Below are 23,381 nucleotides of genomic sequence, written 5' to 3' on the forward strand. Positions count from 1 at the left end.
TCCCCCCCAGGGTTATGGACAGACAGATGGAATTGTCCCTGGGAGGCAAAACCCACAGCCACTCTGTCTTATCAGGGTTGAGTTTGAGTCTGTTGACACCCATCCCGACCCTAACAGCTTCCAGGCACCAGCACATCACTTCCACTACTATGTTGACTGGTCATGGAGTGGAGATGTACAGCTGGGTATCATCGGTGTACTGATGATACCTCACCCCATGCCCCTGGATGATCTCACCGAGTGGTTTCATGTAGATATTAAATAGCAGGGGGGAGAGGACCGACCCCTGAGGCACCCCACAAGGGAGCAACCTAGAAGTCAACCTCTGACCCCCCACTAACACCGACTGTGACCAACCGGAGAGGTAGGAAGAGCACCACTGAAGAACTGTGCCTCCCACTCCCAACCCCTCCAGCTGGCGCAGAAGGATACCATGGTCAATGGTATCGAAAGCAACTGAAAGGTCAAGCACCAGGACAGATGATAAACCCCTGTCCTGGGCCCACCAGAGATCATCCATCAATGTGACCAAAGCAGTTTCCGTGCTGTAGCCGGGCCTGAAACCAGACTATTGAGGGCCTAGATAATCGGCTTCTTCCAAGGACCTCTGGAGCTGGAGCGCCACCACCTTCTCAACAACCTTCCCCATGAAGGTAAGGTTGGAGACTGGATGGTAGTTATTAAGCACAGCTGGGTCCAGGGAAGGCTTCTTGAGGAGGGGGGGCGCACAAGTGCCTCCTTATAAGGAGCCAGGAAGGACCCCTTCCTCAAAGAAGCATTGACAATCTCCTGGACCCAGCTCCACGTCACCTCCCTGCTGGCCAAGACCATCCAGGAGGGACACGGATCCAGCAGACAGGTGGTGGAACTCACAGCTCCAATGGCCTTGTCTACTTCATCAGGTGTCACCAGATCAAACTCTTCCCAGACAGATGGACAAGGATGGGCCCCAGTCACCTCAACTGATTCGTTGTCAGTCGACTCTGTTATCCAATCGAAGTCGAGGTCTGCCCGGATCCGAGCGACTTTATCAGTGAAAAATGTGTTAAAATCCTCGGGACTACTCTGTAAGGGCTCCCCAACTCCCCCCTGGTTAAGAAGGGAGCAGGTCACCCTAAACAGAGTGGCCAGGCGAGATTCCGCTGATGCAATCAAGGTGGCATGATACGCGCATCTTGCCGTCTTGAGCACCACTTTGTAAGTCTTAATATGAGCTCTTACAAGTGTTCAATCAGATTTGGACTTACTCTTCCTCCATCGGTTCTTTAAACGTCTCTTCTGGCGTTTCAACTCCCAGAGCTCCTTGTTGAACCATGAAGCTCTACGGGGTCTAGTGCCACAGAGAGATCGCAACGGCACAATCCGGTCAAGAGCCTCCGTCACAGCCTTATTTCAGGCCACGGCAAGAGACTCTGCCGAACTGTGGATGAGTGCATCTGGAATAACCCAAACACCTTCTGAAAGCCCTCTGGGTCCATCAGGCATCTGGGGCGGAACCACCTAGTTGATTCCGCCTCCCTGAGGGAGAGGATTGAAGCCAGGAAATCAAGCCACAGTAGAAAATGGTCTGACCATGACAAAGGCAATACTTTTAAGCCCCTTAGTCTCAGACCATTACTCAGTTGCTTAGAGAGGAATACCATGTCGGATGCGTGTCCCTCCTCGTGAGTTGAACCCTGTACTACTTGAGTCATGGTGGCCATGAACTCCTGTGCTAGCCCAGAGGTTTCACCGAGCGATGGTAGGTTATGGTCCCCCAAGACAATAAGTCTGGGGAAACCCACCGCCAGCCAGGCTACCTCCTTGAGCAGCACAGGCAGGGCTGTTGACACGCAGCTGGGAGGCAAGTACGTGAGCAACAAGCCCACCTGAACCCCTAAGTCTAACTTTATCAGGAGGGACTCACAACCTGCAATCTGTGGAGCAGGGGTCCCCAAACTTTTTACACAGGGGGCCAGTTTACTGTCCCTCAGACTGTTGGAGGGCCGGACTATAAGAAAAACCTATGAACAAATCCCTATGCACACTGCACAAATCTTATTTAAAGTAAAAAACAAAATGGGAACAAATACAATATTTAAAATAAAGAAGTAATTAAATAATTAAGTAATAAAGTAATTTATACTTCTTTATTAACAAGTAAATTTAAACTTAAATCAACAAACTCCCTCCATTCTTCCTTCTCTCCCTCCCTCCCTCCTTCCTCTCCATTTCTCTCTTCCCTCTCTCTTTTCTTCCTTCTCTCTCATTTGTTTCATTTTCCTCTCCCTCGTTTTCTCTCCATCATTTTCTCATTTTTCTCTTTTCTCTCTCACTCACTCTTTCCATCTATCCCCCTTTCTCTCTTCCTCTCTATCTCTCCCTCTTTCTCTCTCTTTCTCTCACTCATTCTCTTTCTCCCTCTTTGTATCTTCACTCTTTCTCTCTCTCCCTCTCTCTCTATCTCCTTCCTATCCTCCCCGCCCTTTGCCTCTGTACTGCCTCCTCGCTCAGCAGCAGACCGCGGTGAGTTGACAGGAGATTCGGGAGCTTATTATATCTATTGATAAAATCTCGTGGGCTGCCACGGGCCGGATAAATTGCCTCAGCGGGCCGCATCCGGCCCCCGGGCTGTAGTTTGGGGACCACTGCTGTGGAGCAATGAGTCTACGTAGGCAGAGGCTCTCCTGGCTATAATAGCCACTCCTCCCCCCCTTCCCTGGGGTCGAGGCTGACGCCATATCTGAAACCCAGCTGGAACTCCTCCCTCTGGGCCCAGCCAGGTTTCAGTCACACATGCCAGGTCGGCCTCCTCATCCAGGATCAAATCCCAGATGAGGAGAGCTTTATTTACCACCGACCTGGCATTGAATAGCAGCAGTCTGAGCCCAGGGCCAGAATTACACTCGTCACCAGTACCCTGGGTTGAGTTCACAGAGCCGGAACGCGGGATCACTATTAAGCCGCCCCGAGTCTTCGGAGAGGGGCGGCATACAAATCTAAGTAATAAATAAATAAATAAATAAGCAGCAGTCTCTCATTCCCCTGGAATGGCTAGCTCCGTGGCTCCCGCCATAACTTATGGGGTTCTTGAAGCTCTCTGAGCTAAGCTGTTCTCTTGCAGATATTTCATTACCAAACTAGGTAACATCAACAGTGCATTTATTTCTGCAAAAAAACAGCCGAGCTCAGAGACAACTCCACAGTTCAACCATGAGTAACAAATATTCTCTTCTAGTGGTAATTATACCTTTCTTCATACTGTGAATACAATTCATGGGAATAATGATCATGTACTATTTTAATAACTCTCTTTCCTAATGAGGGTTTTAGGGAATTAGGCCAGATTTTCCATACAGATGTATATGGGGAATGGCTCAGATTTAAACTCAAATTGTAGCCATTTGCATGACCATTCTCAGGAGAAAACCTAAATCACTCATGTGAACAAGAACTAAAAGGGGAATGTTATTATAAATTGAGGTTTGGTGAATATGTCACTATGTACTTCACTTAAATATTCAAGCAGCTCTTGGTGAAGAAAGCCAGAAATGTTCTCAATGTAGACATTTCAGGGATAAATGAATATATAAAATGGTATTATACGGTGTGTGTTTTTTTTTAAAAAAAATCAACTTGGCGAGTTTCTTAAATCAGCTTGGGAAGGAAAATTCCAGGAGCAAATTAACTCCCTTAGAATGAATCATTTCCATTTTTGCATGAAATGAAAAGGCAAAAAATCTCTATAAGCCTCTTTTGTTAAATGTCAAGTTCTGTTGTTCTGTGATAAATTTAAAATGCCAAAAGCTGAGCTTCTAACAAGAGTTCAAAGCCAAGTTATTAAATCGGATTCAGCAGGTGAGGCACAATTTTAAACGTAATGCCTCAGCTTGCCTTGTAGAGCTCCGTGCAGCTCCCTCCCGTGTAAATGGGCACAGGGTTGTTGTCTAAATTGCTTTAAAACAGACAAGGCTGGCCCTTAATAAAATCTACTGCAATTGTCTTTATGCTTTTAATTTTTAAACTTGTGGGGGGGTGTTAAGAGGGAAATACTGAAGCTTGGGGGATTAACTTCAGTACTTATTGGAATGGAAATATGCTCTTTTAGATATATGGTTTAAGGATGTCAAATAACCCCTCCCCCCAAAAAATCTCCCTTTAATGATTGGAAACAGAGCCAACACACTATGTCGTTTCTTAGACACGTTACTGAAAATAAAATGCTTTTGAATAAACTCATGTATCTGCAATATGAGTAATCATCTCTCCCAGAATCAGGAAGGTAGAATGGAATGGAATGGAATAGAATAGAATAGAATAGAATTATTTATTGCCCAAATGTGATTGGACAATTAAGTGGAGATGATACAAAAGATCAGTAAGTAGGCATAATTATGGAAGAATTAAAAAATAAATAAATTTCATTACCTCTGTTCTGAATATCTGCCATTAATTCAGATATATGCCATTAATTCAGAACAGAGGTAGTGAAATTTATTTATTTATTTATTTAATTTGTTTTGTCAAGTACGTATTGGTAATATACAAAGATATAACAATATTTATATACATGATACTAGCAAAAGAGAAACATTAGGACAGGGGGCGGAAGGCACTCTGGTGCACTTATGCATGTTTCTTACTGACTTCTTAGGAATCGGAAGAGGTTAACAGTGGGTAGTAAAGTTGCTTAGAATGGGAATCCAGAGTTTGATGAGAAAGGGAAAATTCATAAAAAATGCAGGGGAGGGAGGTTTGATGACAATTCTCTTATGTTATTATAAGTGTACTTTGTTCTGCAACATATTTCATATCCTTTCATAGAGTTTTGAGATTGCATTTTGCAGTTTTATCGCACACAAACCCTTCTCCCTTAATAAAGGACAGTCTATAGATATTGAAATGAATTAATAAAGCCTGTGAAGCAATTTGAAGCTGGAAAAGGTTCTTCGGAGTGTGCAAATATACCATTGACCTCTAATTCCTTCAAGGAGCCATGCTTCTTCCCTCAGTTATATGCCTGTTCTTCCCAGCTGTTCTGCAATCCTGAGGAAATCCTTTTGTTGAAGGAGTAAAAGCAGGTGCTATGTTCAAGCCCCAGTACACTGAAGCATTACACATACCCCGCTCACAGCCTCCTATCCTCCAGATATGTTAGATTACAGATCCCAGCAGCTATGCAGAGCTGGAGATGATTGGGTTATCCTCTAGCACATCTGGAAGGCAATAGTTTAGGAAAAGCCGATTGAGCGATTCAGGAGGGAGAGGAATAGAAGGAAGTAATCTATTATAATAAGAAAACAAAGTTTTTAAATTATTTGTCATTATTATTCAGGCAATTTGCTGGACTCTATACACAAAAGTTAAAATTGTTGATGCTATTCAGAGTGAGAGTGAAATATCCTCTTGCAGGGGTGGGTGCCTCCCAGTTCAGACCAGATCGCCCAAACCATTAGCAAGTTGCTGGTGATGTAATTTTGGCATCACGGATCCAGGTCTGTCTATGCTGGTCCATGCATGCCACCATTTTTGTTTTGAAATTTAGGGCAACTTTTTGTTGTTTAAATGGCTTCTTGTCCTCTGCTTTGAAGAAAACCCTCCCACCCATTCCCGGGTTAATATTGACCTTTATTTCTTCATCCAAAGCACAGCTGAGCAGTTCCTCAGCTGTGTTTCATGCTGAAACCACCTTCTGAACATGCATGGAAGTAAAATTGCATGAGAGGATGTGCACGCAAAATGTCGTGATGCGCCCAGCGGTAATGAAGGTAAGTGGAACCCACCCCTGCCCACAACAATCTGAGCTAAGTGGTTCAGTCGTGTGTGATTCCAAAGCTAAGCCTTCCCTATGTTACTCTCAGCAGTTGTGCCAAAGAATGAAAACTACATTAAACTCTATTGGAATCAATACTTGCTCAGTTTAAATGTCAGTTGAAGTCTAATACATAACTCTTTCTCACTGGGCAAGGGCAGTGATTAGCTTGACTACGTAGAGTCTGTGCTGGAGAGGACTTCATTCTCTTGGTAAATATTGCAAGCCACAGTTCTGCTGACTTACTACATCATTTTAAACCAGAGTTTATTCAATAGACCATGGTTGTCTAGATGCATATGCAATGCTAAACTAAACCCAAACAGACCGCTGCAGAACTTATTGGAGTATGTAAATCTCTTTTGCTCTTTAAATATATATATATATATATATATATATATATATATATATATATATATATATATATATATACAGTATTGTTATATTTAATGTTGCATGCCACTCTGAGTCGCCTCGAGAAGGGTGGCATAGAATTCTATTAATTAATTAATTAATTAATTAATTAATTAATTAATTAGTATCTTTGGCAAAGTAAATCTGATAAACGTCAATGGCATCTACTGTTTTCATAAGCAAGAAGCTATATCTTGATTTGCAATGGTTCCCAATTTCCTCTTTCTTATTTATATCAATGTTTTTGTGCCATTTTTTAAAATTTCTATTGATAACCTAGATTTTCTCCATGACAATCCATCTTTATACCTGAACTTTCAGGGCTTCCAACAGGGCGGTCATTACCGCTGCAACTGAGTCCATTTGGCTGCTGAATATCCACTTGCTTTCCACCTTTTCCAACATCAGAGCCAAAGCTTGATGTGGTTGACGCAGTTGAGGATTTTTCTATAATTGTGTAGGGTATACTTTATTCTTTTGGCTTTCTCAATTATCTAGCAGGCATGATCAATAATGTCTTGTATTCCTTGGAGTTTTCTAAAACCAACTTGAACATGTAGGCTGTAAGCTGTGATGGGTGATCCTGAGCATTATTTTGCTAGTATGTGAAATTAAGGATACTGTATGGTAGTTTGCACATGCCATTATTTGTTTGTTTGTTTGTTGATTTGATTTGATTTGATTTGATTTGATTTGATTTGATTTGATTTGATTTGATTTGATTTGATTTGATTTGATTTGATTTGATTTGATTTTGATTTGATTTGATTTGATTTGTATGCTGCCCTTCTCCGCAGACTCAGGGCGGATAACAACAGCAATAAAACAGCATATCTTCGGAGAGGGGCGGCATACAAATCTAATAAATAAATAAACTAAATAAATAAATAATAATAATACAATACTAAAACAGTTAAAAACCCTTATTATAAAACCAAACATACGTACAGACATACCATGCATAAAATTGTAAAGGCCTAGGGGGAAAGAGTATCTCAATTCCCCCATGCCTGGCGGCAGAAGTGGGTTTTAAGCAGCTTACGAAAGGCAAGGAGGGTGGGAGCAATTCTAATCTCTGGGGGGAGTTGGTTCCAGAGGGCTGGGGCCACCACAGAGAAGGCTCTTCCCCTGGGTCCCGCCAAGCGACATTGTTTAGTTGACGGGACCCGGAGAAGACCCACTCTGTGGGACCTAACTGGTCACTGGGATTCGTGCAGCAGAAGGCGGTCCCTGAGATAAAGTATTATGTCTCTTTTTTTGGTATTGGAATGTAGATTGACCTCTCCCAAACAGTTGGTCAATGTGACTTTCTTAAATTTTCTGGCATAATTTAGTTAGAATCTTGATGGGTTCTCCTGTTGCTTTCCCTATTTCAATGGGTATCCTTATAACTCTCCAACCTAATAATGATTGCAATGCTGATCAAACTTCATCTTCTAGTACTAAAGTTTCTTATAATTAAGGAATATCTTCTAAAATATATTCCATGCTGATATCTCTTTTTTATCCTTCCATTCAATTGTGTTTGGTTCTCAGAGTCACTCTGGACAAATCGCTGCAGAGTTTTTCAGAAACTTTGAGATAGGTTTAGTTAAAGTATTATCCCATACAAAAACAAAAGATTATTTTTTTATATATGTCTCAAAATATAGTTTGACCTAACTTCTTGAAAAAGATGTCTGACGATTCGCCAATGTACATCAATAATTTCATTATTAAAATACAAATACACCCTATGTCCCATTCATTATTAAAACAGTATATTTTGTTTAGGCTTGTTTTGAAGAATGAACGTCATGGAATCCTGAAATTAAAGGATTATATAAGATCAATGAAAACAACATGATGTGTTCCTAAGCAATTGTGTATTGTTTTGCAAACATGAAAGGGCCCTATTAAAATATTGAGGTCTCAGAGTAATAATTGTAGATATTTAAGATAGAAACATAAAAGTAAATATGTTTCATCTGGCAAGCCTTTACCAAAATATTTATCATTCCCTTAGTGAGGCATTTTCTTTGGCAAAAGGATGCATGATATTCTTTTGGATTGAACATAACAAATGGAGAAAATTTTGAGGCCTTATTTATTCATTTATTCATTCTTTTATTTACTTTGTCAAGTACCTATTTGTAATATATATAGATATAACATTGTTTATAAACAATTGATAAGAGAGAATAATAGGACAGGAATGGTAGGCATGCATGCCCCTCACTGACCTCTTAGGAATTGGGTAAGGTCAACAGTGGATGGTCTAAGGGTAAAGTTTTGAAGGTTTGGTGATGAAACCACAGTCAGGTAGTGAGTTCTAGATATTAACCACTCTGTTGCTAAAGTCTTCTTTTCTACAGTCAAGCTTGGGGCAGTTCACTTTGAATTTGTATCTGTTGGGTCCTCATGTATTGTTGTGATTGAAGCTGAAGTAGTTGTTGACAGTAGTTTATGAGCTATGTTTAGGTCATGCTGAAGGTAACATAGTTCTATGCTTTCTAAGCCCAGGATTTCAAGTCTGGTTGCTAAGGTGTTCTGTTACAAGTAGAGGAGTGGAGAGCTCTTCTAATAAAGTATCTCTGGACCATATCAAATGTATTTATGTCCAATATGTGGTGTGGATTCCAGACAGATGAGCTATATTCAAGGATTGGTTTGGCGAATGTTTTGTATGCTCTGGTTAGTAGTGTGATATTACGGGAGAAGAAGCTATGTAAGATTAGGTTACCTCTTGAAGCCTTTTTGGTGATGTTGTTGCAGTGGGCTTTGGCACATAGGTCATTTGATATGAATATTCCAAGATCTTTGACAGAGTGAAGGTCATCTGCAAGGTCTTGTTTATTCAGCTTGTATTTGGTGTTCTGATTCTGTTTGCCAATGTGCAGGACAGAGCATTTGTTGGTTAAGATTTGGAAGTGCCAGATATTTGACCATTCTGACACAGAGTCAAAGCCTTTTTGGAGGGTAGCGGTGTTGTCGATGGTGTTGAAGAGTTTTACATCATTGGCGAAAAGAACACAATTGCTTGTAATGTGATCCCAAAGATCATTTAGGAGCACTTGCATATTGTGTTACTGCATCTGCAACATGGGCCAGTTCATCCCCTGCATTTAAAGCAACCTGCTGCTGGCCCTCAGCGCCTCAGTGGCTGACAATTCCTGGGATTGATGCCAAAATTAGTGCATGAGATAGGCAGCCCCAAATCCATGAACTGGTCCTGTAGGATTTTTCAAAGATTATGCTTAGTGGTTCAGCTATGGCTGTGGATAGCTTTTTTAGGAAGTATGCACATAGTCCATCAGGTCTGATTGACAGGGAAGGTTTTAAGCCATGGAGTGCTTTTTCAACGTTGTCTCCAGTGAAGTACATTTGTGTTAAATTGTTGTATTTGTGTATTGAGTATTTATTGTTGTTCATAAATTCTATGGAAGGTGACAAACAATGGAAGGGGAAATATGAATACAAATACATTTAGGTAATAAAATAAGGAACTTAACTGCACTTTGTTTATTTTTCTGTTCTTCCACTGCACAACTATGGATGAAATAAATAGCTTCTTCTATATTGCAGAAATTGCAATAGTTTTGCTTCTTCTTTTTTTTTCCTGATTGAGAAAACTAGCAATAAATTTAACTCCAGGTGCAGGGAAACTAATTTTAGACCTATCTCATAGCTACACACTATATTTTTATTTGATGTTGGAGCATAAACTACACAGTGGGAAAGGATTCTTTAAAAATGGGATTTTGAGAAGGACATTTCAGCAAAAAAGCAAAAGCTATAGCTTTTGTCCTTCTAAAACAATTAATTGCCAAAAATCTGCTCACTGTGACTTGCAGGATCCTGGAAAACCTTGTGGCTATCCAAATCTTGGGGATGAAGAGATGAGGTTCTGATCTTCAGATGTGGCTTTAAAGTACAACTGCCAGCCACACCTACCATTGGCCAATTAAGCTGGAAGCCATATCACACCATATTAGCAGAATTGTACACCACTCTTTCTGTGTTAGGAACAGAAGATAGACTGCAATTTTTGTTGCACTCTCCAATTGTCCTGACCTCTTTACAAGAGTCTTCCTGGGTTGTATTCTGGCAAATCCAAACTGTTTTAGTGTACAGTAGTCCCTCACCTATTGCTGGTGTTATGTTCCAGACCTGGCCGCAATAGGTGAAATCCGCGATGGGGAATTTATCGACTGATAGTACTTATTTAAGTATTTATATTGTAATTGTTTGGTACGTTTTCATTGTTTTAAGTGTTTATAAACCCTTCCCACACAGTATTTATTTTAGATACAGTATTTAATTACAGTATTTACAATTTTAGATATATATATATAAAAAAAACCCCTGCCGATCGAGTTCCTCAGAAACCGGCAATGAAGTGAAGCCGCAGTAGGTGAAGCGCGGTATAGCGAGGGACTACTGTATAGCTAGTACAATTTGCTAAGCATAAACCATCTCTTCTGTCATAATCTGTACTGGAATTGGCAAACAGATTTTTATGAATACTAAGGACATGTAACTGACTTCCTTGAATAAGTAATTACTGTCATATTATCTGCTATCTTCAGGATAGTTTGTCCAGCCTAAGTTCAACTCCATGGTAGACTTAATGAACTCAATCTGTATAGTCTGGAGGACAGAAGGAAAAGGGGGGACATGATCGAAACATTTAAATATGTTAAAGGGTTAAATAAGGTTCAGGAGGGAAGTGTTTTTAATAGGAAAGTGAACACAAGAACAAGGGGACACAATCTGAAGTTAGTTGGGGGAAAGATCAAAAGCAACGTGAGAAAATATTATTTCACTGAAAGAGTAGTAGATCCTTGGAACAAACTTCCAGCTGACGTGGTTGGTAAATCCACAGTAACTGAATTTAAATATGCCTGGGATAAACATATATCCATTGTAAGATGAAATACAGGAAATAGTATAAGGGCAGACTAGATGGACCACGAGGTCTTTTTCTGCCATCAGTCTTCTTTGTTTCTATGTTTCTATGTTTCTGTGGTATAGTAGAATGGAACTGCCCTGCTTGATCTGAAAATGGAACTACTGTTTAATAACTATGCTATGCAGAAGATAAAATAACAAATGTACAGTATGGGATTAAATGTGGAACCATCTCAAGAATGGGGATGGAAGATGAATTCTCAAAATCCTGAATTATTCTCTTGCTTGGATTAATATCAAGAAAAACAAATCCCCTGAGACAAAGGCACATAGACCTAAGTTTCTAAAGAGACAAAACTCCAAATTCTAGGTTTTGCTCAAATCTATGAAATACTGCATTTCTCTCAATGGGGTTGGTGATTACATAAATAATTCTCCTTTGGTTTCAGACCCCTCAATCCTTGCATTTAATACATCAAGAGTTGAGCATTGTAAATGGTCTTCAACTATAACAAACCTGAAGAAGTGAGAATTGGAGTCAGCCTTCTTTACTTATATTGATATCACTCCTACTACAACTGGGAGAACAGGTTGGTTGGCTGGTTGCTTTCTTTTGAACATATGTATGGCCTTTAATGGCTCAAGGGTGCATCCAGAAAAGCAATTAAAACAAAAGTGCACTTTAAACCAAATATTAAAACATTCAAATGATTCCACATATTACACAACAGTCAATATTAAAGCAGTTGAAAACATTTGCTACTAGACTAATTAAAATGCCTTGGTAAATAAATGTAGTTTAAACCCCCTCCAAAACTGTTTAATCTGCCTTTGATCATAGAAAGCTGGTGAAGAAATTCTGCAACAAAATTCATTAGATGAGCTTGGTCTTGGAATCCAGCCCCAAAGACCCATGGCTGCAGCCCTACCACTTGACTTCTGCCAATTTTTCTGATGAAGACTGCCAATTCTTTAAAAGGTTTTGTAAATATATACGGTAAACAAGGAGAGAGAAGTTGAGAACTTTGGCTCTACAAATGCAAGGTTGCTGAAAGTGAAGAGGTTGAACTTCAGCTCTTGCTATCATTGCTAAATGATCTTGCTGATCACTGTGCTAAGGAAAACAAACTAACTTAATTTTCTAGTGCTCATGTAACATAACATAAATTATGTTTAACATAAATGATGATGCTATTTCCAATGCCAGAATAAACACATTTAATATTGGAGGAGAAAGGCTGTCTATATGTTTTGTCAAGTTTTAGTTCATTCTCAAAGACATGATATTTTAAGCAGGGGGTTAAGAGATGCTCCAATTCTTCCTGGTAGCAATGAAAATAGCGCTGGTCGACTTACCGGCTGGCAGCATTTGCCGGAGGGACCGGGCAGACACCGGACTCCCTCATGGCGGCCGCCATCTTGTTTTTCGGCCGAAATCTCGCGAGATGAGATTTCGGCTGAAAATCAGGCCTACGAGGCCTGACGTTGCTGCCGGTCGGGGGCGGGGCTTGCTGGCCCTATTTAAGGGCCTGCAGGCCTTGGGCCAAGCCTTTTCGCCCGGACCGGCAGCTGGAGCAGACACCCGCCCGCCCTCCCTATTTTGCAGTGTGCTACTATGGGGTCGCCCCTAGGGGGGCCGAATGGGATTTTTTTGCGTCTTCGCCCATTAGGCATGGCCGTTTTTTCGCCCATTCCACACTGGGGAGATGGATGTGCGGTTAGGGGGTGCTTGCATTTAATTAGGTTGATTGGCTTACCTTTGGTCATTTGGGTAGGCAGGTTAGGGGCGGAAATCTGGGTGGTGGTTAGCAACAGCGCGTTCTCCATTGGGCATCTTTGGGGATGATTGACAGGTTCTCTCCAAGCTCATGGTGGGGTGCTACCTGAGCAGTTGGGGGGAACCTGTCTTTGGGTCCCACACATTGAAGTCCCCGGGTAGGGGTGCGCCGGCGGGACCCCCCTCATGCGAGTGCATGGCAGGGTCTCAGGTGAGGGAGAGGTCCCTCACCTGGACTAGCATCGAGCTACACCCATAGTTGCCCAGGAATGTTGATTGCTATGTCATTTCCACCCCGGAAGTATTTGTTTGACCCTGCAGGTCCACTGTTTGGGTCATAGTTAAGCATGTTGATTTTATGCTGATTTATGCTAATTTATGCTAATTTAATTAAATAAATTATGCAAATTATTATTAATAAAAATGACCCAAGTTTAAATCCAGCTCTTGTGTCCGTGTCGTTACTCCGTCTCTTCGGCAATACTTGCTTGTCTTTTAAACTGTATGTTTCCACTGCATTTTGCACATTCCACCCAATCTCAGTGCTTAATTGCAAAACTTAAAATGATAACTTATTGTTGCTGCTGCTATTATTTCAAAGCAGGTTATGCATATTTAGCATTTACACTTAGACTTAGCATATACTCTGCTTCCTCCAAAATAAGACATACCCTGATAATAAGCCCAATCAGGCTTTTCAGTGCCTAGCACTTATTTCAGGCTTCAAAAAAAAAATTAAGTCAGGGTCTTATTTTCGGGAAAACAAGGTTACTATTGATTGATAGATAGATTGTATGATATTAAGAATGTCAATAGCATTAAATATTATTGATAAGAATGTTTCAGCCTCTCAAGTGGACCAGACAAGAAATTCAAGAAGATAGTTAATCTGTCCACCATGGACCTCACCCCATTCCTAAGAGGTCTATAGGGGGGCCTGCATAAGCACACCTGCTTGCCTACCATCCCTGTCCTAATGATCCCATTATTCATACTTATTTCTTATGCATATAATTTACCTATTTATACATATGTTTATATGTTATGTTCATACGTATAATAGTTTTCTCATATATGCTTGCCAAACTAAACACACAAACTTTATTATGAGGTTACATTAATAGAATCTTGCAAGTCTGAAACTATAAGTCTCTCCTGTCTCTTTTTATTGCCTGGTAGTTAAAATGAGTCCTTTGTAACTTTCTTTTTCTGTTCATTACTATAGCGCCGGCGGACTTACCCGCTGGCGGTGTTTGCGGGAGGGGCCGGGAAGACACCGGACCCCATGGCAGCCGCCATCTTGGTTCTTGGGCGAAGTCTCGCGATGCGAGACTTCGCCCGAGAGTTGGGCCTGCATAGGCCCGGCTGCTGATTGGTCCGGGCGGGGCTTGCTCGCCCTATTTAAGGGCGGGCAGGCCGGAGGCTCAGCCTTTTCGCCCGGACCATCACCCCGAGCAGACACCCGCCCGCCCTCCCTATTTTGCAGTGTGCTAGGTGGGTCGCCCCTAGGGGGGCCGAATGGGAATTTTTTGCGGTCCTGCCCATTCCACACTGGGATGATGGATGTGCGGTTAGGGGGTGCTTGCACTTATTAGGCTGATTGGCTTACCTTTGGTCATTTGGGTAGGCAGGTTAGGGGCGGAAAACTGGGTGGTGGTTTAGCAACTGCGCGTTCTCCATTGGGCATCTTTGGGGATGATTGACAGGTTCTCTCCAAGCTTGTGGTGGAAGCGACCCGAGCAGTTGGGGGGAACCTGTCTTTGGGTCACGCACCTTTAAGTCCCCTGTTAGGGGTTAGCCAGCGTGACCCCCCTCATGCAAGTGCATGGCAGGGTCTCAGGTGAGGGAGGGGTCCCTCACCTGGACTAGCATCGAGCTACGCCCATAAGTTGCCCAGGAAGTTTATGTGACATAAACTTTTCCGCCCCGGAAGCAATTGTTTGACCCTGCAGGTCCATTGTTTGGGTCATAGTTGTTATGCTAATTTTATGCTAATTTATTTGAATAAATTATGCTAATTTAATTTAATTAAAAATGACCCAGTTAAATCCAGCTCTTGTGTCCGTGTCGTTACTCCGCCTCTCCTGCAAAATTGTGATCTCTGCTCCCTTTTATCTAATCATTTCCTAAGCAGCATCTCTAATTCTTCCTCCATGTCTTCCAAGATCATCCTCACTTTCCATCATGGAATAGGTATTTCTTGATTAGTTAGAACAAAACACTCTGTAACACATGGCAACTCCAAATCTCAGCTAGCAAATGCTCTGTCCTACACATTGGGAAGAAGAATCTGAACTCCAAATACGAACTGAATAATCAAATTATCACAGATAATCCCAACTCAGTTAACGAGCTTGGTATACTAATAACAAAAGATTTAAGTGCCAAAGCCTACTGCAACAATATAGCCACGAAGGCTTCAAGAGTTGTAAACCTAATCCTACGTAGCTTCTGCTCTGGCAATCTCACACTACTTACCAGAGCTTACAAAACTTTTGCCAGACCCATCCTAGAATACAGCTCATCTGTTTGGAACCCATATCGCATCTCAGATATTAACACCCTTGAAAATGTCCAAAGATACTTCACCAGAAGAGCCCTTCACTCCTCCACTCGAAATAGAATACCCTATGAGACTAGACTTTCAATCCTGGGCCTAGAAAGTTTAAAACTAAGACGCCTTAAACAAGATCTAAGTATTGCCCACAAGATCATATGCTGCAACATCCTGCCTGTCGGCGACTACTTCAGCTTCAACCACAACAACACAAGAGCACACAACAGATTTAAACTTAATATTAAGCGCTCCAAACTTGACTGTAAAAAATATGACTTCAGTAACTGAGTTGTCGAAGCGTGGAACTCATTACCGGACTCCATAGTGTCATCCCCAAACCCCCAACACTTTACCCTTAGATTATCTACGGTTGACCTATCCAGATTCCTAAGAGGTCAGTAAGGGGAGAGTACAAGTGCACTAGAGTGCCTTCCGTCCCCTGTCCTATTGCTCTCCTATATCTCCTATACCTTTCTTCTATTCCTATATCTCTTCTTCTATTCTTTCATTGATATGTTCTATTACTATATCTTCTTTTCTATTCTTTCTTAGATATATTTTACTATGAGCATCTCCTCTATAATCTTCATCATGTATTTTACTTTGTGTATATAGATATATACCCACTAAAACCCTCATTGTGTATTGGACAAAATAAATAAATAAATAAAATAAAATAAATAAGATTATTGAATAGATGTCGACTTTGTACAATTGGCTGATGAGTTCATTGTCAAAGATCAGTTTGCACAATCTTTCTCATAAACCATAATGAATCTTGGTGGGCTGCCCTGATACAGTATAATCTTAAAATAGGTTTCATTTTTTTTTCAAAGGTTGTCCTTATATATTTGAAGCTATGGAGATTTTGTAGGAAGGATACAATTATTGTAAACAACAAAGTGTCACTTAAAAGGGTGAACATGTAATAAAAACACAAATGATTACCTCCTTGAAATATACTATGAGAATAGACACTGTTTGCTTTTCCAGCTCATTTGTATGATGGATTTTGGAGTAGCTGTAAGGGATTTGGACGCAATAATTGAAAACAACTAGTTAACAATATTGACTCAAACCCCTTCATGTTTTGTTTTATAAGGATGTGCAAACACTTTAAAACTACTTGTACATATTGGGTATGCCCAGAAAATGATCTGTTTACAGCACACAATGAAATTTTATGCAGAGATTATTCCAAATATAACATTTGGATGTCAGGATAGTTTGCAAACCAGATGCAAGCTGATTTGGACTTCTTAATCTGTTTGATAATAGCTAAATTAGTAAATAGGACTAATTTTGCAGAGTACAAACTTAAAGTATAAATATTTTATTTTTATACTTTATATTAAAATATAATTATTACTGGGACCATTTTTTTTTTAATTTCCCCAAATGTCTGAACCTTGGTTATTCATTCCATTGACAAATCTGGCAATGAAGAATCCTACTTTTCAAGTAGGAGTTGAAACAGCAGAAAAAGGAATGGAAAGAGGAGTTGAAGTTAAGGATAGAGTTAAGCAATCCAGAAGGGCAAGAAGTCATGTCCTGTCCTGCCCTAAAATGAAAAACGTAGCTACCAAAATTAATGTTTCAAAGGTGTGGGAAAGTAAGCCCAAACTCTACAACAGAACATCGCACGATGGATTGCAGCTTCCACAAGAACAATCTGAGCTCATCCCCAGAAAGTAGAAAGTTTGGCACACATTGTCAGAAAGATTGGGCTTGTACAAGCTAGCCCTCCTCCATTCTCTCCATGTACCTAGCAACTCGGGTTCTAAACAAATCAAAGCCCCTCTTGGTGCTTTGGTATCCAAATTGAAGCCTCTATCCCAAAGGCAACATACGCACAAATATGAGTTTTCCACCTCATCTTTGAAATCTGATTCAAAGTCTCAATGGAGATCCAAATGAGATGCCATTAACTCTTAACTACTCCGACACATTTTGCCAGTTATCTGTGATAACATGATTAAATGTTAGCAAGGACAATATTCCCTTAACTTTAAGTCTTCAGGTAGAAGTAGGTAAACAACAAAACAAAACTCTGAACAAGAGTTTAATCAGCAAGAAGAAAAGCAATATCTCCATTCTTCAACATGATCAACACATATGTTAAAAGGGGTGAGTTGGGGAGTTGTTGCTACATCCTGCTTAGTGAGAAGGAAGAGAAAGGAACATTTGAGGCTTATAAAGTTCCTGTCATGCCCGTCTCTGGTGGCTCAGGCCCTTTGGAATCAACTCCCCCTGGAGATCCACACTGCATCCACTCTCCCGGTCTTCCAGAAGATACTGAAGACACATCTTTGCCGGCAGGCTTGGTGCTGTCGAACATAGATATTTTGCTCCAGCCTACGCTATGACTGAGATTTGGATGAATGTGACTGAATGGTTTTTAAGACATGAGTTTTTAGGGTAGCTTAAGTTGAACTTTAGTATGTCTAATGGGTTTTAGGTTTTTAACTGGTTTAGTTTTTAACTTTTATTTCTATGTTTATGCATTTATTTTTATGTTGTAAGCCACCCTGAGTCTCTGGAGAAGGGCAGCCTAGAAATCGAATAAATGAATGAATGAATGAATGAATGAATGAATGAATGAATAATATTGTAAGTGTGAAAATAGTCAGAAGCCACTTTTTCAATGCTTTTGTAACTTTGAATGGTCACTAAATTAGTGGTTTAAAAGTTGAGGACTAACAATATCTTTTCAGTCTCACCTCCTTATTAGAATTCCCACCAAATTTCCTCTGTACATTTTGCAAACCCCAGGGACAAAACTCAGCTAAACAAATGCCAAGAAAAATGTAATGAAAAGCCTTCTTTCTTCTATTGAGCATGTTTCTCAACATAAAACATGTGAGCTTCAATCTTCAGAATTGTCAATTCTGGTCATTTATTTTTTATTTTATTTATTTATTCCAATACAAATTGAAAGTTAAAGAGAATAAAAACATGTAGTAGTAAATATCAGGGAAAGGATAGAAGAAAAGATATGAGAATAGAATACACCAATGAAGAATAGAGGAAAAAATATATGAATGGAAGAAAAGATACAAAAGATATAGGAGGGGCAATTGGACAGGGGACGGAAGGCACACTAGTGCACTTATGCTCGCCCCTTACTGACCTCTAAGGAACCTGGTGAGGTCAATCGTGGATAGTCTAAGTGGAAAATGTTGGGGGTTGGGGGTTGACACCACGGAGTCCGGTTTATAGGAAGCCCAAGGTTGAATACTGCCCTAAAGGATATGGTTGGATACAGTTACTCCAGGTACTAACAGTTGATGGAACAGCAAACAGCTTGATCTAGACAAGCCTCTGGTTGAGTGTCAGGAGCTAAACCATATCTTTCCCCAGAAAGGTTAATTCCCTTTGTGATAGCCAAAATTAAAATAAATAGAAAAAAAAAGTTCAAAATTTATGGAAGCGACTTTTTGTCAGCACAAATAAATAGCTGATGTACAGAAAATTCTTTTTTGTTTCTTTTTTATTTGGTGGAATAAAAGAAAGATGGGCTTTCGGGGACCATTTTTGTGGAATTGTTGATATATGAGATTAAATAATGTAGAATATGATGCAAAAATAAAATAAGTTGCTACCGAATTATGTATTGCACCTTTGTTTTCACCTACAGCATCTCACTTTCTATCTTTTATTTTTATTTTATTATTTTTTTAAAAACATGCTACAGTATCTTTCCTTTCTATGGAATTTCATATTATTTTAAACAATTAAAAACCTCAAATCATCTTTCTCTGAGAACATGCCCAATCAGGACAACAAACCTCTCTCCCTTGTTAACTGATATTTTGTCTTCTACAGTTTTTGATAAAGAAAGTGCTTATTTTTTTTTACTGTTGTCTGTTCCACTCTGTTCTGCAAAAGAGATTGAGATCAAGATCATGCAAGATAAAACTCATATGTCTCTCTAAGTTCTTTAAAAAAACATTCCCTGAGATTCTATAACAATTTCATATATGAAGATTTAAATACTAATTATAATTAGGCCTGTAATAAGGCAAACATCTTTAAAATAATGTCTGTGACTTTTGTCTCACTGGAGTCAACACAATGGACAACTGGAATAGCTTCCCTTTCTAATATCTTCCCTTTTCATCCCAAATTATCCCAAGGTATTGCCACTAGGGCTGAAGTTAATTGAGTGTTTTGGAGTAACAATTAATTTACCATAGGTCCGATAGTATGGAAAATAGCCATTGGAAGAAGGAGGTAATTGATTCTGGCTTAATATTTCTTCTAAGAGAAAATTTTCAGAATCACCAGAATCTATTGTGGATTTAGTGGATAAAAGGGTTTCAGTGAAATCAAAATTCTCAAGGTATTGGCCAGTATCTTCATTTGTTATACTGCTTTCCTGAAAGTCCTAAAAACAAAAAATGGACAAATTGTCAAAATGGGTTTTATGTGAACTAACAACTAGTTCTTAAAATGTGTTTTAAAATTAAAATGGGCCAATCTTTCAAAGAGTAGGATTATCAAACTATAAGTGTCTAACTCAACTTGGAAGGTGATTGCTCAATTTTTTTAAATTTTTGAAATAATTTCTGATAGTTATAACAATATAAAATATTGTCATGACTGCCAAATTTGAAAATGAAGAATGATCTGTAAAAATAATTGAATGCCTTAATTCTAATTCCCTAAGTCAATAGAAAATACACTTTCCATATTGGTAATTTTCATTTTTTCTTTGAAAAAAGCAGTTGTAATACAATTTTGCAACTTTGCTGGCTGTTAATTCTAGAATAAATTTAATAATAAATTAAGCTGCAACACATCTGAAGATCACCACATTGGGAAAGTTACACCATTGGATCCAAAATAAATAATTTTCCCATTCTTGTGCAACTTACTGTATTAGCATATTCAGTCTCAGCATTCGAGACAGCTTCATTCCTTATTTTTTCATCTCTGTTAGCGTTAGCCTCTTCATTCTGCTCTCTACTTTTAATTTCTTCAGAGGGATTTGAGCTAGTCAGATGTTCTTCATATGTTCGATAATATGGGAAATATTCAGAGTCGAGGTCGCTTTCATTTGTGGACTCTTCTTTGTATTTTAACTTTAAAACACAGCAATTGCTTTGAACTCTATCTTCTCCTTCTGGGCTGTTCTTTTTCATTTCTGAGTTTATGCATGAAGGGCTTTTCACAAGATTGGTATCAGTTCTATAATAAGGCATATATTCAGAACAGGTTGTTGGGTTACAGCTAATCACCAGATCATTAAATTGTGTCAACTCAATATTGAAATCCTCAGCACTGTCTTCAGTTGATACTGGTATGGGTTTTGAAGTTTCTGGATTGATTAATGTTGGAGTGATTTCATTTCTTTCCTGAAGATTATGGATGCCATTCTAGAAAATATTAACAAATGAAGACAAACATCTGCAATGTATTATTATTATTATATTAAGTGTGAAGTGGGATGGCAAATGAGTTTATGTATCACTTCTCCCTTAGAAGCCATTGGGAGATCTAATTTAGTTTAATGATAAGTGTCTTCCTATAAAATGAATAAATGACTTGGTTCATTGGTATGGGATGAAGGCTCCAACATTAGTTGGTTAAGAAGCCAACTTTTCTTCAGCTTTTGTCATGAATCATTGAATCTAGAATGCTTTACTTGCAATATACTGTACTATTGATGCTGTTATTTCTCTTCAGTGGAATCCTAAATATTCTATTGATTGGAAACTGAGGGGTATCAAAATACTGTATGATGATGATGGTGATGATCATGATAATGATGATGATGATGGTGGTGATGATGATGATGATGATGATGATGATGATAATAATGATAATGATAATGATAATGATAATGATAATGATAATAATTTATTAGACTTGTATGCCGCCCCTCTCCGAAGACTCAGGACAGCTCACAACAGCAATAAACAGTACAATTTACAATAGTTCACTTAGTGACTGTTTGAAGTTGCAATGGCACTGAACAAAATGACTTATGCCCGTTTTCATTTATGACCATTGCAACATCCCAGTGGTCACATGATTTAAATTTGGATGCTTGACAACTGACTCGCATTTATGATGGTTACAGTGTCTCAGGGTCATGGTGGTTGTAAATTGAGGGCAACTGCATTCAATCGTGCAAATATCATATATGTTCATAATGTTGGAGAAAGAGAGACACAGAGAGTGAGATAGCACAAGAGAAAGTACACTGGGAAATTAAAACAGAACATATATGTCCTATTAATTCTGAAAAAGGATATCATCTGTTGTTTGCTGATAAGTGTCAGTAAGATTTCAATAAATAGGATGCAGCATTTTGAGCAAGAAAGCAGTAGTCAGAGTTAGAGTTAGGAGATCAAGAAGTGAATTTGTACCAGTTACTCTCTTTCAACCCAGTCTAACTAGTGTGATGGATGTGGGAAAACCTGAGAGAAAGGTATGCTAAGCAGGCTACTTTACACCCTTGAAGGAAAGGCAAAATATAATTCTTACAAATAAATATTTTAAATGCTGATAGAGAAATTTTTAAAAAGTAAGACCTTCTAATACTGAATTAGAGAAAATATTTCATACCTTTTTATTCTCAATTTTCTGCCATGGAGAAATTCCATTTTTTGTTTGTCTCATCATTAATTTGTACCTCATTTTTTTGCTGTAGGCCTTTTCATTCACTTCTACATTATTCTCCTTTTTCATCTTGACCAGCTTTAAGGTGGACAAAAATATCAAAACAAATAATTTATTTAGACATCAGTATATAACAATGTATTGCCTAGTCTCAAAGTCTTCCATATTGGATCGTGCAGGATATTTAACATTTTTGTATATTCATCTCAATTAAATAGAATTGTAGAAAGGATTATGTCTGATATTCTATATGGGTTGGAAAAATATAAACTTTATATCAATTGCACAAAATTAATCCCTGGACTGAGTCCTTAGTAGAGATCTGGGAGAAGAGTTGATCCTGTATCTATAAGTCTTCCTTACAATCAAGCATTAGAATCATACACAACATCACATATACTTTCAATACAAATCAATAACAAATCAAATCTTGAATACAATAATCTAAATTACATTCCAATTTTACTTTTTATTATTCAATCTGTCTCGATCTTTCCTCTTCCTACTCCCGTCTTTCTATCTCAGATGGCTATTCCACCTCTGCTACCTACTTTCTTACACTTTGTTTCCCTTTTTCTACTACCACCTCTTCCTCCTTCCTCATTCCTTCTCTATCTCCCCTTCTTCTCTCTCTCCTTTCTCTCCTTCTTTTCTACTTCCTCTTACACCCTCTAATCCTTCCCTGAGTAGATAATTCTATTTCTATCATGATAGACTGAAAACTTCTCTAAATTTTTACCCTTTATAATCATGGTTCTTAGGTCTTAATTCCATATCCATTTTGTTATATCTTTGCATTAGATATATGTACCTTTCTAATGCTACCTCCATTAAAAAATCTAGTTTTGTCTTCTGGAAATACCACTAATTAATTCCAAATCTTCAGACTAAAATTACCGCTATCACTTACTTCCTGTGTTAATTATTATATCTCTTGCTTCTTAAATCCAAGCTGTAATGCTTCATTCTCTTCCTTATTTTCTTTACTCACCATTCAGTTTTCTTAATCCCTATTTTTCTCATAACTAAATGCCCCATAAAAAATCAATGTTTACTTATATACGTTGCAATAAGATATTGATTCATATTAAGTTCTTTGTATATTATTTTAAATTAGTATCCTGTACAATGAAAAAGGAAATAATAATTATTCAATTCCATAAGTTCCACACATTAACTCATTTCATCATTTTTTGTTATGATTTATAACAATCTATAATATGGTTGTGATTTCCCAAAAGTATCATCTGTTCATATAAGTATTTATGTTAAAAGTTTAACTATTTAAACAGATCTTATTCACTATCAATGATAATTTTCATGCA

General features: G+C 38.8%; 1 long non-coding RNA gene across 1 annotated transcript in view; it reads left to right on the top strand.

The window, feature by feature from the left end:
* Positions 1-12,735, top strand: part of LOC139160840 (uncharacterized) — a 33,183-nt gene extending 20,448 nt beyond the window's left edge. Inside the window, exon 6 of the long non-coding RNA XR_011558022.1 lies at positions 11,937-12,735. This is a non-coding gene — a long non-coding RNA (uncharacterized lncRNA). The remainder of the gene's footprint in view (positions 1-11,936) is intronic.
* The last annotated feature ends 10,646 nt before the right edge of the window (positions 12,736-23,381 follow it).

Source organism: Erythrolamprus reginae, chromosome 2 (genome assembly GCF_031021105.1).
Source record: "Erythrolamprus reginae isolate rEryReg1 chromosome 2, rEryReg1.hap1, whole genome shotgun sequence".
Taxonomy (NCBI): Eukaryota; Metazoa; Chordata; class Lepidosauria; order Squamata; family Dipsadidae; genus Erythrolamprus; species Erythrolamprus reginae.